The following is an 18,148-nucleotide window of genomic DNA, read 5'->3' as shown; positions in this document are numbered from 1 at the left end:
ATTAGAAATAAACAATGTTTCGGTAATTATGTTTTCTGCTTGCACTCCTTTTGTAAATACATTACGTAAGCTATTTGAGATAAAGGCCAACCTGAAACAACATATGAACTAATGCACAGTGCAATAACTCTATACATACTTTTTTAAGCGCTGTGAATTTCTCTACACAGTCCAGTACAAAAATTTATTACGTACAGGATATCAGTATAACTACGTCTGAAAACTGTTAGCATAAGTTGGTAAATTATCACTTCAATCGCAGGACATACGAAAACAATGCAAGACAGTTTTAATGGAATAGTGTTTTAAAATAGTACAGTGACGACTCTGTGTCTGTGTGAGAGTGGGGAGGGGGCGAACCACCAGCAGGTTGCGCGCAATGGGAAACAAAGGCTTGTTATTATTCGGAGGCCCACGAGTACCATTACTCTTAACGAGTGTCCTCACGGATGAACCGTCAACGCCATCTAACAACTTAACGCAGAACTGTGCCGCAAGTCGTGCCTCCTCAAGATGACGCCAGCGACATCTAGCGGCAGAAGGCCGGACTGCGTTCCCGCTCGGTAGCACGTCCGCGGAACTTCATCCTTCCGTCATACATTTCGTACTACTACCATCACTCTTACAAGTTTAAGATGCGTAAGCAGAACAGTGTCCTTCAGCATAAAGATAGGTTATTACGGACGCCAAATGTTGAAAGATACGTGGTGTGTTGTGCACGACATGTGACGTGCTACCTGTTCGTTCAGAACATAGAATATATTGTCATGTGTGTGACACCATTATTACGCTAAACCAATGGCTCCCAACAGTCTTACGAAAGGTAACGCCGCCCCCCCCCCCCCCCCCCAACCTCCGTCTGTGTGTCTGTCAACCAACGCTCGCAACAAAGTTAAAGTTCGGAAAGTTGTTTTTTTTATGAGAAAAGATAAATATTTAACCTCCGAAAAGGTGAATGAGATGATAAAACTTTCGGCAAAACGTTGCTAGTTAACATCTTACTCTGAGTACGTTGTCTTCGTGGAGTTCAAGAAACTGAGCTCTAGTTTGAAGTTCAGCTGAAAATATTATTTCATTCCCTCTAAATGGTATTACAACAAAAGTATTTACGTGCTCTGAAGTTTTCTAAATCAGGAAAAAGAGTGCTACTAGAATTTATGTTGGGCGCTGACTTAGTACATCTGTGAATTAGTATTTTTCACGGTTTGCTGCCAGTCCTGGAAACGGTGAAACACTCGATTTCAAGTCGGCATCGGTACAGCCTCGCGACGACCAAACTGTACAGCTCTGGCGTCACATCGGACCACCACAGGACGAAAAGAAACTGGCCGAGACGGACTCGCAGCACATCTCCGCTCTCCGTCGTTTACCATCTCTGCTGTTACACGGCAGCGACTCGTACACGACTGAACGAGGACGCATCGGGCAGCCCGCGTCAAGACGACAAATATCGGGTGCAACTTTACCCACCGACAACGTGGTCACCACCATTTTCTAACACGACAGCTGCTTTCTGTCACTGTCAGGTGACTTGACTGGCACCATGGTGGGTCACGTGACCGCACGGTACCAGTTCTCACCGACTCAGCTAGAAAATGACCGTCACGAAAAAATACAAGTAATCTGAGCTCGCGTGGAATGATTTAGGTATCTCCTTTTGACACTTGCTACTCCAGAGAGCAATGGCAGAATCCTCTGCCACTCACTAGAGTGTCAATTGCAGAGTAATCACGTAAATGCGCACACACCGTCACACTCCAACCGATGTCCTTTTTTAAGGGCGTCAAAAGTTTCTGGTCCGAATTCCGTGTCACACTAATTTCGTGTTATCCTATCCAATTAGAACATAAAATTCCAATTACACAACCATTTGTGTATAATCGTGATCTACTTGGACAATGTGGGCCGTTGAGAACATCCCATCAGCAGTCTCGTTTGGGCTGACTCCACCTACACTTGGAGACGTGTTTCTTGGCGGCCGCCGTACCTCCACGTCGCTGACCATTTCGCACCCCCTCGTGAAAAACGACCGCCTTCGGACTCATTCACGCACTGTTGTTTTTCCAGACGCGCACCCGAATCGCTTCCGCGCTTTAAAAGTAGGCATCTATCTACCTAACTCACATTAGGTTGTCGTTTCAGTACCTATCCACTTCTATAACAGTAGTGCTAACAGCTTTCTAGCCACAAATAGGAAAGAATGCTAAGAAAGGACTATATTTACCATACGAGATCCTGTCGTCATTTTGAAACATTCGATGTCTTCGTTTCACACACAGTACAATCTGTTACTGCTAGTTGTATCAGACACACACCGTACTATGATCGTGCAATAGAAACAGAGCTTAACAGCAATGGTTCAAATGGCCCTGAGAACTATGGGACTTAACGTCTATGGTCATCAGTCCCCTAGAACTTAGAACTACTTAAACCTAACTAACCTAAGGACATCACACAACAAGCACAGTCATCACGAGGCAGAGAAAATCGCTGACCTCGCCGTTAACAGCAATGAAAAATGGCAAACGGGTTTAGTCTTAAGAAGACGTCTCTCTTCGTGGCAACACGCGAAGAAATGTAAGAAGAATAAAACAACATTACCAAACATTTGGCCACTAATTGGATTAATCTTATCATGAAACAAACATAAAAAAGGCACACTAACGAATAATATAGAACCATTTTTATCTTCTGAGGCATAAATTAGCTGAAAGTGCATAAACAAAGACATCTACAGGATGACAATTATTGAACTACATAAAAAAGTGCATTAGGTACAAACTATGGCGTGCACACACTTCACTCACCATGTAAACGTCACTACGGATATTTGTATTTCGTTAAGGCATGTTCGATATGTCTGCCATCATCGGCGATGACGTGGCGCAGACGAATAGCGAAAGTCGGCATGACCCGCTGAAGTGTTGGAACATCGATGCTGGCTATGACATCTTGAATAGCTGTTTTCATCTCAGCAATAGTTTTGGGGTTATTGCTGTGCACCTTGTCTTTAATACGGCCCCACGGACAGGAAACGCATGTGTTCAGATCCGGAGAATATGGCGGCCAATCGAGGCTCTTGCCAGTGGCCTCTGGGTACCCCAGACCCAGAATGCGGTCCACAAAGTGCTCCTCCAGGACATCAGACACTCTCCTGCTTCGATGGCGTCAAGCTCCGTCTTGCATGAACCACATATTGTCGAAATCCGGCCCATTTTTCATCATGAATCATCTTCCGAAACCTTCGCGTACCATTCGGTAGTCACAGTGTCATCAATTATGCTGTGACTGGACACTGCACACCGTACAGTTACCCATTGAGAGTAAGAGACTCCTCGATTGCGAAATGCGGATTCTCAGTCCTCCAAATGCGCCAGTTTTGCTTACTGACGAAAAATGAAAGTGGGCTTCGTTCGCTAAATCAAACCATATTACTTCCCATCATGCAGTGCGGCCAAAAGTGCAGTTTGAACGTCGTAACGCAAACCCTTCGGGAGTTATTGCGGTTTTATTTCATATAGTTCAATAACTCTCCTAAATGTACACAAAATTGAAAGGGTACATTAAATGCGGCGAAGGTAGTTAACTTCGAAAAGACATCGTTGTGGCATTCAGAGAGGCTTCTTTCTTAAATAAAGCAACTTTTTAAATATTTTGCCAAGTAACTTGGTCCAAAATCACTACCTGACGCATCAATCAATACAAAAAGGGACATACTTTGCGCTGTACGAGGAGTCGAACACCGGTACTCTGGGAAAAATGGTGCGTGCTTCGACTGCCTTCTCCAAGAAACGTTGGTTGGTTGTCAGGTAGGTGCGAGTGCGTGCGTGTGTCTGTGTAATAAGCTCAACACGACACCTGCATAAACAAATATCACTAACTGAAAGTCCCACGCCGCATTTTCAGTCTGCTTGTGAATGCTAATTTCAGTACGTACTGCATAGATTTCGGTACGCTCTTCACGAATAGGCAAGACTGATTCACCACGAGGGTTCGCGTGTATAACTGACAATAGTGATGAGTGTGTAACGTATATTATGTTGTTGTGCGTCCATATATACTGGCGTTTGGTGTGATATGTAGCGGAAACTGTAACGTATCAACGAGTCGCATCCCATCCGCAGCAGTGTGCCGATGGCCATCCCGTGGCCGAGGCAACGAGACGTGTACGCCGAGTGAAAGCGCGTGTGAGCGTCAGAGCTGGTAATAACAAAAACCTCATACGTCCGCCCTCGCTAAGCTGCACCGTCACTTGCCAGAGACCACTGGCCTAGTATCACTCAACACAGGATCGACTGCCACTTGTCCAAGGGGCTGGGCACGAGAGGTATACAACGCACTTTCGAAGCTGATTTTCAAGCTGTAAAATCCAAATCGAGCGAAAGAGAGCAGCCTCCTACGATCTTAAGCAGCTCCATTCAGGTGCAAGGCAGGGCTATAGTCAAACAAGCGCACTTTTCCAACGAATGACCATTGCCACATATTTAGATAGGAACTAAGAACGAACTTCACCCCAACCCTCTCTCCGTTTTCGAGGAGAACGGGATGGGGAAAGGAACAAAATCGAAATTTTACAGGGCATTTGCAGCGATTGAACAGGCGTACGGTACTTGAATGGTACAAGATATGCCGACAGTTGGTTTATGTTACATCGGACCGAATGGCACATTCAGACACATTCAGAACTTTGCGGTAATGATGTATCATAAGTCAAGTCAAACTCCAACACAAATACCGTTGTCAGTTTTGATGGTACTTTGACAGCACCAAGCGCAGAGAACGACTGGAAAGAATGCAATGTAGCACCATTTACCGAATCGACGGTGCCCACTGTTTTGCAGATGAGTTTTCTTGCAAACTACAAAAACAAGAAGCGGTAGGCAGCTACGCTAATGGAAAAATGTAAAGCGAAAATCGAAGTTAACTTAATCATCTCAACAGCTTTTATGTCGCCCCGTCAAACGGATATGTGACAGTGGTGGGAGAAGATAACGACCATTGGGTGATTTTGATTGGCCTGTGTAGTCCTAACAGCAAGATTTTTTTTCAACTAGGAATAGGAAAAGGCGCCTAGTACCCTCTACAATCTTCATCTTGCCGCTGACAAAACCCTATCAGACCATATTATTGTTCCCGCACGCGATACGTTGTTGTGACACCACTTCTGATTTGTTGAATCAGAGAACTGAATTCTCTGGAACTCGTGCAGAAGAACAACGACTTGCAACCAGTCACTGATGTTTCCAACGACCCGCGTACACGCCAGGACGAGATGGTCCCGAGGCAGGAAACTTGTTTCTTGTGGCTTTGTAGGGGAAATAGAGACTTGCTTGAATGATTTGAAATACAGGCATACACATCTTCACTGTACAAAAGTAAAACCAGTATTGCCTCCTTAGCCCCCGCCCCTGAAGCTGCTGCACATCTTTCACTGAGTGTTTACTTTCAGGTGCAGCAATGGTTTTCCGGTTAAAGCACGCTCCATGATCAACAGAGAGATCCGAACGAGTGGAGTGGAAAACAAAAAGGACTGATCTCGCGCCAGTATCAACCAATTTGAACCGTGCGCCGGACTCGATACTCCGCCACATTCCGTGTAAATGTGAAAAAGGTTGCCAACACAACCGTGGATTTTGGAAGGCATCCCGATCTGCATATCGACTTCGGTAGAAGGGCTCTGTGAAAATGTCGAGTCCCCGAAAGACAGCAGTGTTGCAGATGAAGAAGAAACCGAAGAAAGAGACGAGAACGTAGGCCTACTGAAGAAAGACTTACACGATGCGGAATGTACGTCTAACCTCACAATCTGTTTAGTAAGAATTCATCTCTCCTTGAGACGTGATCACAAGTTTGTTCTCTCGCCACCTCCATGATTTCCCATGTAAACAGGCGCGGAACAACCCCAACCCGTACCACGACCCGCCGCCTTTAAAGAACCTCAACCGGGGTTGCTTTGCTTACATAACAAAGTAATATACGTATACTCATGTGTAATATAAATATATGAATGCGTTTCTCAAGATTTTTCGTTGAATTTCAAATTTTTTCTAACTGTATCTGTACAATATCAGACTTAATGAAACAACTGGGGCTTATGTATTTCTTACAAAATGACGTCTATATCTACACAGACGACCTAAATAATGTATCCGCAGAAAAGTAGCAGGAATTCACTGACAGCCTTTAGTTATAAATTAGGCAGAGAACTGGGGAGGATTTCACTGACAGCCTTTAATAATAAATTAGAGTTTTGGAGTGGGAAATGTGGGCTTTTGAGGGGCCAATTTTCATCTAGAGTTTTAGCCCCAACGGTTTGCGAAAGAAAATAGCTTAAACGGTGAAACGTGTAGCAAATTTTATGTAATTTAATTTCCAATTGGGAGACGTTGAACACTGTCTCGTAATCTGACACAGAGATTCTGGTCAATTGTAAAGTACACCTGTGACAAGACGCAATCAGACTGCGTAGTATATAGAATTCGAATCAAGAACTGCTGCCCACATGACTAACTCAGGAATAGATATCCTCGGTGTAATGGCACAACTCACATCACCTGCTTATATTAAGTCTTCTTGTCCAAAACGTATACCAATTAGATATATTTCATAGTATGTTGATATAATAGCTCCGTACTTAACAATAATGTACAGCCGCTGGCTCGATGTAAGATCCTTACCTAAAGACGGAAACGTTTCACAGGTCACACCAGTAGCCAAGAAAGGAAGCAGGAGTATCTGCGGAATTACAGAACACCACCACTAACGTCGATTGTTCTAACATTGTTGGTTACCTCGAAGAAAACGATTTATTGACAAACAGCCAACACGGATTCAGAAAATAAAGTTCTTCTGAAACTCAACTAGCTCTTTACTCCGACGAAGTACGAGGTCTACCGACAGAGGATGTCGAATTGATTCCATATTTCTAGATTTTCAGGAGGCTCTTGACACTGTTCCTCACAAGAGAGTTCTAATCAAACTGGGTACCTATGGAGTTTAAGCTGTGCGATTAAATCTGAGATTTCCTCGCAGGAAGTCACAGTGTGTAGCTATCGAGTAAGGCAAGTGATATTCGGCGTCCCCCAAGGAAATGTTATGGGCCCTGTGCTGTCCCTAATCCTTATAACGATTTAGTACATAAATCTGAGCACTTTAGGTCGTTTGCAAATGACGCTGTCATTTACCGTTCAATAAAGTCATTAGAAGATCAAAACCAATTGCAAAATGATATCTGACTGTTGCGAAAATTGGCAATTGACCCTAAATAAGGAAAAGTGTGAAGTCATCAACATGAGCACTGAAAGGTATCCGCTAAATTTCGATTACAAGATGCATCACACAAATCTAATGCTTCCCAATTCGACTAAATACAACAACTTAAGATGGAACGATCACAAAGATAATGTTGTACGGACGGCAAACCGAAGACGACGTTTTATTGGCAGGTTTGTTCACTGATAGATTATTGCTGTGTTGCAAGGGGTCCTCGCCAGATAGGACCGACGGAGGACATCGAAAAAGTTCCAAGAAGGGCAGCTCGTTTTGCATTGTAGCGAAATAGGGGAGAGAATGTCACGGATATGCCAAGAGAGTTGAGATGGCAGTCATTGAAACAAAGACGTTTTTCGTTGCGGTGAGATCTTTTCGCGAAATTTCAGTCACCAAACTACAGAGGGAGAAATGATGATCATAATAAAAGATAAGATTAGATTAGATTAATACTTGTTCCGTAGATCATGAATACGACACTTCGTAATTATGTGGAACGTGTCAGCAATACAGAAATCAAGTCTCGTACGGAAAGACTTAAGTATTCATTTTTCCCACGCACGTTAAGAGATTAGCTAGAGACAATCAATGGTACCTGGCTATAACTACATTCAAAGGATCTTGAAAATTATGTTGTTATAAACGAGTGTCGTTGTAACCGAGATTCGTATTTTCAGTCTACTGTGGTGGCAAATGGAAAAGATCAAATTTATTTAGCCTTGTTGTATTTTACACACGGTATTCTCTCTTAAGCTGACATTACATTCTGTTCATTACTCCATTTGCAATTTCACTTCTTCCTACCCTAACTTTATAGAACATGCTCACAATTGTAATGGCTTCTAAAGCGTCACTCATAGCAAGGATAGGCAATTTCTTTCTTTCTTCTTCCTCTCTTCTTCATCTCCCTCACTCAACTCAAGGTCCGCTTCGGTTGTAACACACCCATCATCTACCGTTGCATACATTTCATAGTCGCAGTGTTTGAGAATGTCACAGCTGATTTCTAGCAGCAATGCAGATCATCAGTGTCATCGAAATTGTCTTCTGTTTCGGTGACATTTATTCCTTTAATTGTGATCCCCGCATGGCGGAAACAGTTCTTGATGGTTTAGGCTGTGATCCGGCTCCAGCAGCTTATAATGCTGTGGCTATATACTGTATCGTGTCCATCAGTTAATAGAATTATCCTGCTTTTTCTCAATGCGCTGTATTTTTTTCCGTAATATGAGCTTACTACAGTGACATTTCAGACTATTTCCTTCTTGGTCCGTGGTTTGCAATACGATAGTATTTACAGGAAGAAAAACAAGCTTAATATCTCCAGCATAGAGAATGCAGGATGTGCTGGGAAGTTACTTTCCATCAAAACCGATATCAGTGTTAGTGTACGAACCTTAGATAAATATTTATGATTAGAAACGCATATCCTACTATAAACATTAAAATGAGGTCTAATAATGTATTTTACAGTTTCCACTGTTCTCAAGTATTGTTTGGGTAGTGGAAATGTAACACGAGCAGAACGTGTAACAGATACAGTGACGAAGAAGAGTGAACCTGAAACTCAGTTTAGTTTCTTCAATGTAACACTGGGGGTTCATGGTGCTATAATATTTACGATCCGTAAACGTGACATTCTGAATTACTATGTTTAATACAACGCCTGGTTTTCGCGCACAGAAAAATGAAGAACCAGTAGGCCCCCAGTCACCTGCCTTTGCAAAACGGCTCACAATGCCACCATAGGAAGAAAAGTGAAAGATTTTGTCGGCGACAGGGACTTCTGTAAAAAATATGTTTGTAGAAATCAAGTACCAACTAAACGTCAATTTAGTTTTTAGAAAGCCTTTTCAACAGACAATGCTATATATGCTTTCACTGATCAAATATTAAATCCAATGAATAACCGAACATCACCCATTGGGATATTCTGTGATCCATCAAAGGCTTTTGATTGTGTGATTCAACAAATTCTTCTACACAAGCTTAAGTATCGTGGTATGAGTGGGACAGTGTACAAATGGTTTAATTCATACTTAACTGGAAGAATGCAGAAGGTTGAAATTAACAGTACAGATAGTCTACAAAACCAGCAGAGTCCTCTAACTGGGTAGGTATCAAGAATGATGTCCCACAGGGTTCAGTACTGGGTCCCTTCTTGCTCTTAATATATATTAACGATTTGCCACTCTATATTCATGAAGATGCAAAGTTAGTTCTTTTTGCCGGTGGTACAAGTATAGTGATCACTCCCAAGAAGCAAGAACCAGCTAAGGAAATTCCAAATAATGGCTTTCAGAAAATTATTAAGTGGTTCTCTGCAAATAGACTCTTACTAAATTTTGAGAACACACAGTTTATACAATTCTGTGCAGTAAATGGCACAATACCATTGATAAATATATACTATGAACGGGAGTCTGTTGCTACGGTAGAATACTCAAAATGTCTGGGTGTGTTCAGTGATGAGAAATTAATTTGTAAGAAACACATCAATGATCTGCTGAAACGGTTAGGTTCAGCTACTGATGCTATTAGGTTTATTGCATAAACATATCAGTAAATTAGCCTACAATACGTATTTTCATTCACTGCTTTCATATGGCATCATATTTTGGGGCAATTCGTCATTAAGAGAGAAAGTATTCATTGCACAAAAGCGTGTAATCAGAATATTAGTTGTAGCCCACCCAAGATCACCTAGCAGGCATTTATTTAAGGAACTCGGGATATTCACAATGACTTCGCAATACATATATTCGCTTATGAAATTTGTCATTAATAATCCATCCTTATTCAAAAATAACAGCGAAGTAGCTATAGCTACAACACTAGAAGAAAGGATGATATACACTATTCTGGAATCAATCTCACTTTGGCACAGAAAGGAGTGAATTATGCTGCCACAAAAATCTTTGATCATTTGCCAAATCGTATTAAAAGTCTGACAGATAGCCAACCAACATTTAAAAGCAAATTAAAAGAATTTATAAATGACAACTCCTTCTACTCAATAGATGATTTCTTAGATATGAAGTAGTAACTGTACAAAAAATTACTTATTTTGTTGTAAAGAAAACTTATGTTAAGGTGACACGTTCCACATCACTACGAAATGTCATCTATGGAACAAGGATTTATGTATGTATGCATGATGCCACATCAAAGCTAAGCAAACGGTCTGAAACAGCTTGGGATAGCTAGTCTGAATGTGTTTTAGAGGATTCCACTAATAAAAGCTGATACTGTTATTTTTACTTGACTGCTGGAACGAGAATTTATAGTGGTTAGAAATAGTAAAATATTCTCTTTTTCCGTTCTTTTCAGATTTGGTTTCCTCTGAAACAGTACATGTTTTATAGAACTGAGACCACCATTTTTTTAAATCCAAAATATTTTTTGTTTTTATCAAATCAAAACTAAACTTTTCCTGTATTGTACACATTACTATCATCTCACATGCTTCTTTTATTGTATAATATCGGTCACATTTCCTTAATTTTCTTTTGGCAAGGCCAAAGATTCTGTCACAGAGCAGATAAGAGTGGCCCCTTATGGGCAGTCTGTACACAATCTTTTTGCATCTTCCACTGTCTGTAAGAGAAAGTAGGAACCTAATCATTGCGTGACTTTTGTATTGACCTGTACAGGTACGATTCATCAACATTTTCTGGTATATTATCATTGATATACTTATTATAAAAGAGCAAACTTCCCTGTTGCCCTTTCCTGAAACACCTTGGTGGTACAAGTAAAAGGATGCTGTGTCAGTACTGCTCTTGTGGATACAAAATGGATAAACTGACAGCTGCCAAAGGTAGTAGACATCCTGAACCGGAATTGTGGGCAAAGAAATGTTTGCCATGTAGTCAAAGCACAAAAGCACAGCATTATCATGTCCTGCACAGTATTGTTTTGTTTCACGTAATGAAGTATAAAAGTTGCTAACCCGCCGTTTGTGCACGAGTAACTGCGCAACCGCTACTCGTTTTGCTGTATCATTAAGCTGAGGGTTTATGATTCGCGTATTAAACATCTCACACTCACAGCAAGTGTCAATTTGGGGCCTTCCAAACCGGCAGTTACAATGTTCGTTGAATACGTTACAATAAAAGCTATATTTTACATCACAACCATGACTTTTTCTAAAACCATGTTGTGCATTTCCCGTATTTTAAGTTTTGCGTATAAATATTGTATTTCTTTCAACGAGTAGTGACTAGTTTTTAGGGGGAATGTCTTAATGTGGTCTTTGATTTGGTCAGTATAATCTTGTGGAAAAGTCTTATGGTTCTTCCGTTGTCCCCTCAAATCTCTAGGCGACTCAGCTTTTAAAATTAGCTCTTTCAGTCCCCTATGTCATACAAACTCAGAAACGCTTTTTTGCACACGTTAACTCGTTGTTCACCAGCCATAACGTGAAACGTAAATGAGCTCAGATGTTCAACAGAATGCTTAGGTTTAGTAAACTCCTCTTCTTTGTCATCTGTGGGGTTAGGTTTCAACCTAGACCTTCTACTTTTCACTGGATGGTCTTCTATTAATGACTGATAAAATATGTCTTGTTCATATTTGCTTGCAAAGCTTCTGTCTCTGCTAAGAATGTCAATTTGGTCCTCCTCAGAAAACTTGTTGAAACATTTCGTTCTGCACCTACAAAATGCAGAATAACTTAGTCTCATTTCCTTTAAAATCAGTTTAGAAATGTAAGACTTTACGATATAGGCCATGTTATGGCTCACGTAGAGCAACAAAACGCAATAAACTGAAGCATAACCTACAGAACTGTCTAGATCTAAGGTATTTCAAACTAAATAAATCAACTTACGAGCATGCTGTCCCTGTTCTTCGTGCCTGAGAAACGTCCATTTCTAATTAAAATACTCGTCACCACGGATTATTGCTTTATTTTTATACGATTTGCTTTGTAGACCTCGATCATGTGAAATCCTCTTTTACGTTTATTACCTTCCACGTCGTCATTACCAGTCTCTGACTTTTTTTTAGGAGCACACGAAATCTTCTTAACAACTCTTAAATTTATTTTAGGTTAAAGATATCACGTGAAACTAATCAACAACAATAACAATCACAATGAAGAGAGAGGAATAGAACTGTACACTACACAGACTAGTAAACAGAAACAGCTGGTTACCAGACCATTGCTACCAACGATACTTTATTTAAGAAAGGTCTCTTGTCATTGACATGACCCGTTTCATAACTAGACACATTTTTGCAATGGCTGTATCTAGAAAAGTATTGGTTCGAGAAGAGACCTTTCATAAGTAAACGATGCGTGGATGTTGGCACAATACTCGTATTTGAAGAAAAGGAAAAAAGAAAAAAAGTGACATGAGCCCTTTCATAAATAACCAATTCATCTGTTGATCTTATGGTTTATCTGCACTGTAGGCCCACAGTGTACATATAGGGCGATTCACGAATATATGCAAATATTTTAATATGTTATTTTAAAAGTAAAGATAAAGAATAAAGTTCACATAAACTTAGGTCCGCAAATGTTTAGTTACAGGGTTACGGCTAATAAAAGATTTTGCCTGAAATTTAGCTACTTCGCTAATATGAAGGCATCGCAAAACTGTACGAGGTTAAAGTAAAGCACAACTTCCATTTATTTTGTTGTTATTGGTCTGGTGAATCTAATAAAACATGTCCCAGACGTGTGTCTGCAGATTTTTCCAGAAAATCCAGAGAAGCAAAGAACTAATTTCGCAAAATTTTTTATTACATCTCGGCCCAATTTGTTTTTTAAATTCCAGACAATTGCACTTAGTTTTCAGCAGAGATTTTGGAGAATTTAAAAAAAAGAAAAAAACTGCGTTAAGGAATTTGTACAGTGTACATATAATTTCACATTATATTGACAATAAATATTCAAAAATATCTCCGCCGAGTTCAACGCATTTAGCTGCACGTGTATGAACAGATTTTGTTGCTGGAAACTGCGTTGCACTGTTGCATGTGAGTCTGCTTCAGACTACGCGTGCTCGTTAAGTAAACTGTTTATACCATCTCGAGTAAACTGAGGCTCGTCAGTAAATACATTGTATTTGTGTAACTGTCGATTAGTATTTAACCAGTTGCACAACTCCAAGCATAGGGCAGGATCTCGCGGATGTAAATGATGCGCTTTTTGTTTATGATAAGGATACAGATTATTGTACTTCAGTGGCCCAATACCTTAGATTGTGCGATGCGTAATCGTTGAGAGATATGTCGTGTACTGGTACCTGAGCTACATTGAACAGCATCCATAATATCCTCATCATCGTTTTCAGGTGTCGAGTGATCTTACTGATTATGAACGCTACGTAGGTTACATGTATCACGAAACATCCGAAATACTCCACTGATAGTTCGTGTATTCGGAATCCTCCGAGTTGGATAAAGTACGCGATATTCGTTAACTGCAGCCGTAGCATTACCATCACATTTGCCATAAATAAACACCATATCGGCGTATTCCTATGTCGTAAATTTGAAAGGCATCCCTATTTTATAAATAATCTGCAAACTACGACAGTTACTATGTGGTTTCACTTAAAGACACTGTTGCTGTTATATTCTTTCACTCAATAATACAGAAAACTAACTCGTTTAAGGTTAGGAAACGACTGAAACAACTCACTAACGATTGCCAACAAATACATTCTTAATGGAAAGTAAACAAAATTACTTGTATACTAATCTTTGCATAATCAATCTTAAATGATGATGATGAATAATCTTTGCTTCTTTGGATTTTCTGGAAAACTACTGCAGACACACGTCTGGGTCATGTTTTATTAGATTCACCAGACCAATAACAACAAAATAAATGGAAATTGTGCTTTACTTTAACCTCGTACAGTTTCGCGATGGCTTCATATTAGCGAAGTTGCTAAATTTCAGGCAAAATCTTTTATTAGCCGTGACTCCGTAATTAAACATTTCCGGACCCATGTTTGTATGAACTTAATTCTTTATTTTACTTGTAGGATAACATATTAAAAATCTTTTCAGATCTTCGTAAATCACCCTGTTATTTGAACATCACGAAAAGCTGTCTCATTGGTTACTCTGATATTCTCTTAAATAGAAAGGGGGGAGGGGTTGTGCTTTGGCCCTTATGGCTCTCAGCGCCTAATTTGACTTTATTGGTAGATAGTATTACTAGAATTTAATCATTTCTGCAAACGGCAGTTTGTGTTCTGAGTTGATTGTCTAATGTACGGGAATAGGATTTCACGTGGAGTTTCAACATGAACTCTGTTGAACCTGTATTAACCGCTAACAGAAAATAGAATTACTAGTAAAAATTATCCGCAAAGAAACTAGGGCATTCCAGACCAGATTCGTTGCCTGAGAAAGTAACGAAATCAAATACGCGTGACTTCAAGCGAACATTTAACAATGAAGTGTATAATAAGCGTAAGTCATTATGTGGGTGCAACGTAAGAATTCCTGATTTTCAGCCGAGAAAATTCGTTGACCAATACATGAGTTAGGGATGTTGTACATTTGTCCGAAGAAACAGCAAAGCGCGAAAACTCCCACATACACAAATAATGCGAAACGGAAAGTAGCGAAAGCTTAAACATTTTTTCGTTCTTGCCTTAAACTGTAGTAAATTACGTACAAAACAATAAAATTCCACAACAAAATTCTTCCTTTTTTCAGACAAGTTCTGCACATTATTATTATTATTATTATTATTATTATTATTATTATTATTGATGTTATCGCCTGCGGCTGAAATTGTATAAATACGTTTACGAATATAACTGTTATACAGCAGATGCTAATAATTTTATACTATCATATTTATCTGAATTTAAAAAAGCAGTAGCGCATAAGTTCTCTGTTGCACTCGACCTGCTGGGCGCTGCATCCGGGTTGTGGTCCGTCTGTAAACTTAAAAATTTACAGTTCAACGGTAGTCTGAAAGTGCTCCGAAGAACCCTGTGTCATGCACTTAAGTGTTAGTTGTTGAGTAGTCATGCAGATGTGAGTGTAGTTTGAGTTACACGCGAAAAAAACTCCAAAATGAGATTTTTACCTTTTTTACATTTTTTCAATGTTGTCCCACTAAAATTTTTCGCAAACCTCACACTGGGATTAAGCAAGGCCCAACCTACCCAGAAAAGAATAAAGTAAGATATAAAATATATGTAAAATGAAACGGAAGGAATCAAAACCACCCAGCTTTGCTGGTAAAAGCATAATCTGACTAGAATATAAGTGTACTTTACGGGAAGGTACAGTCCTTGTGTGTCTGTAGTTACAAAAGCGTTTCCATGACTGTCAGCGCGCTCTACCCCCGACTGCTGCAAGCACCTCTAATCGCTGCCATGTGCTGCTATCTGCCGGCGACACCGCGAACTCCAACCAGTCGAACCTAACCTGCGCCAAGTCGCATTGCAGTGTGTAAGTGCTGCGCTCTACGCCCAAGCAGTTAAGAACAATGATAGCCATGATCAAGTTTCTCGTATCCACAAACACTGATTTCCGTAGCGTAAGCACATGATTATAGGGCTCTAAACAAAGGTAACGTTTTCACCATATTCATGAAATCCGATAGTAACTGGAAGATACGTCCCTTAAACTGTGGTTGCATGTTAAGCTAAAAGTATAAAATAATACTGCTCACCCGTAAATAACAAAATATACTGCATTGTACATTACATCCAAATTTAGGGTGTTCGGAAACAATCAGTTCAGCTCGACTGATATTGATAAATGTTCAACTTAACCAACCTAGTACTAGGAAATGTTTTATGGTTTGTTTCAATTAGAAAACGTAAATTAAATAGGAAAAGAAATAAGACGAAAGTTTGATGATTCTATAGTTCATTCGCACCGAAGAATGAAAAATATTTCAAGAAAAAAAATAAACGCCCGAACAGGGACTCGAACCCTGGACCCTTAGGTTAAAAGCCTAATGCTCTACCGACTGAGCTATCCGGGCTCCGAGGCTGCACGCTCAAAGAAACATATTATAACGTCCCAGAGACAATTTATTCTGTTTGAACCATTTCTTGAGAATGGTTTTTCTTCCAAAATCACATTTTCATAGAGTATTAAGGATGTATGAGTACATTACATTGTACTTCCGACTGAAATAAGTTCTCTGTAGAACAACACATATTTTGTATCAAATTTTATACGTACTTCGACTATTGTAGTGTCCATGACTATCTTATTTATTCTGGCCTATAAAATTATCTTCTTTACTTTTTTCCGTGTCGAATAGCTGGAACATTTTTCTCCCTCTTTTGCGGGAGTCACACATTTTCATAGATAGTACGATACCAGGTGCGAGCAAATGGCGGTCCGGGCTTTTGTGTGGATCACCACTATAGTCAGAATTTTTACGTAACAATTTATACCTATCCTGAAATGCAAAGTTAACTAATGCATGCAATCGTTTAAAAAGGTGTGGTCCTCCGCCAACGTTTGTTTCCACAAAGTGGCCCCCGAGCCAAAACTATTGCCCACCTCCTGTACTATTACAACAGTTTCCAGCCTGTATCTGTGCGGGGAAAAAAAAATAAAATAAATAAAATAAAAAACTGAACGTATAGAATTTTTTCACCTTAAACAGAGGAGCGGCAATATAAGCAAAATAATGGTAAAAAGATGACTATGCAAATCACTTCCAATTTGCATCGTGTTCAGTGAAGTGCAATGTATTCTATTTTCCTTGCAATCATTATTACCGCATACTTTGTCGGCCGTTAAACGTCTACAGCGTCGTAGTAAATACTCATTTTCTCGTTCATATTGGTATCTCCGGGTCCAAACACAAATATTTATCTACGGTTCCTACACCTACAGTGACACCAGTTTTGATGTAAAATAAAAAATTATAGATTTCATTTCTCCATAAAATGCTTAATATTCCACAGAAAAGTAAGGTTAGCTTATTTCATCAAAATATTAGAGGACTGAGTAATAAGGAAGAAGAGCTGCTTGTCTGTTCGGATAATTTAGAGAGCTCTGAAAACACAGACATTCTGTGCCTGTCTGAGCACCACATAATCACAGGGTTACGTATCTTACATATAGGAGTTTACACTCTAGCAGCTTACTAATGCAGAAATAAGACAGGAAAAGGAGGAGTTGTTACATACATTATAACAGAACAAAAGCTCAAACACATTGAGACAAGTAGATGAACTATTTATGCGTACTCTGGATTCGTTACTTTGCTCCCTGTCACGACAGCAACAAGGAGTTAATAGTCTGTGGTGACTTCAATGTAGTTTTTCTAAAAGGATTTTGTTAGTCCAACACGGGTGGATAAAGACAATAGGACACTAAAAATTATTCCATTCCATTGCAGCAGTGTGATAAGTAACCAGTTTCGAATGTATTCCAGAATATAAATAATTTCACAACCAACAATGTTTATACTCTGAAATTAAATAAAACCTTAACAGATAATGTTTTCTTAAATTGAGCTTCATCAAAGAAAACAACTGTTTCCCCAGAAACAAATGCTCTCTCTGATCATGATGCACAGTTCATTACGATAAATAACAAAGTGCCTTGTAGTACAGATACTCCTCAGTGGAAATCAGAATAATTACGAACTCCAGAACAAATGTTTTTAAGAATAGTTTATATGAGGTGATGTGGGATGTAATTTGTAATGAACCAAGTGTCAACATTATAATTTAATCTATTAAATAATAAATTAATATCATTAGTTCGAAATAGGTCTCCACATAAGCTAAACAAAAACAACTCTAAAAGTCATTTAAATACTCATGGTTCACTAGAGGGATTACAGTATCCTGTGACAGGAAATGTATCTTTTGACAAGGACAAGTAGGGATTCTGCAGCAGTTGCACACTACAAAAACTACTT

General features: G+C 39.6%; 1 protein-coding gene and 1 non-coding gene across 3 annotated transcripts in view; both read right to left on the bottom strand.

Moving 5' to 3' along the window:
* The window catches only part of LOC126281833 (protein bunched, class 2/F/G isoform-like), a 511,962-nt gene that overhangs the window by 355,806 nt on the left and 138,008 nt on the right, over positions 1-18,148 (bottom strand). The window lies entirely within an intron of this gene.
* Trnak-uuu (transfer RNA lysine (anticodon UUU)) lies at positions 16,171-16,243 on the bottom strand. Its single transcript has one exon. It is a non-coding gene; the product is annotated as a tRNA-Lys (tRNA).

Source organism: Schistocerca gregaria, chromosome 1 (genome assembly GCF_023897955.1).
Source record: "Schistocerca gregaria isolate iqSchGreg1 chromosome 1, iqSchGreg1.2, whole genome shotgun sequence".
NCBI classification, from domain to species: domain Eukaryota; kingdom Metazoa; phylum Arthropoda; class Insecta; order Orthoptera; family Acrididae; genus Schistocerca; species Schistocerca gregaria.
Note: the sequence above shows the minus strand (reverse complement) of the source record. Positions and strands in the feature narration are given on the sequence as shown.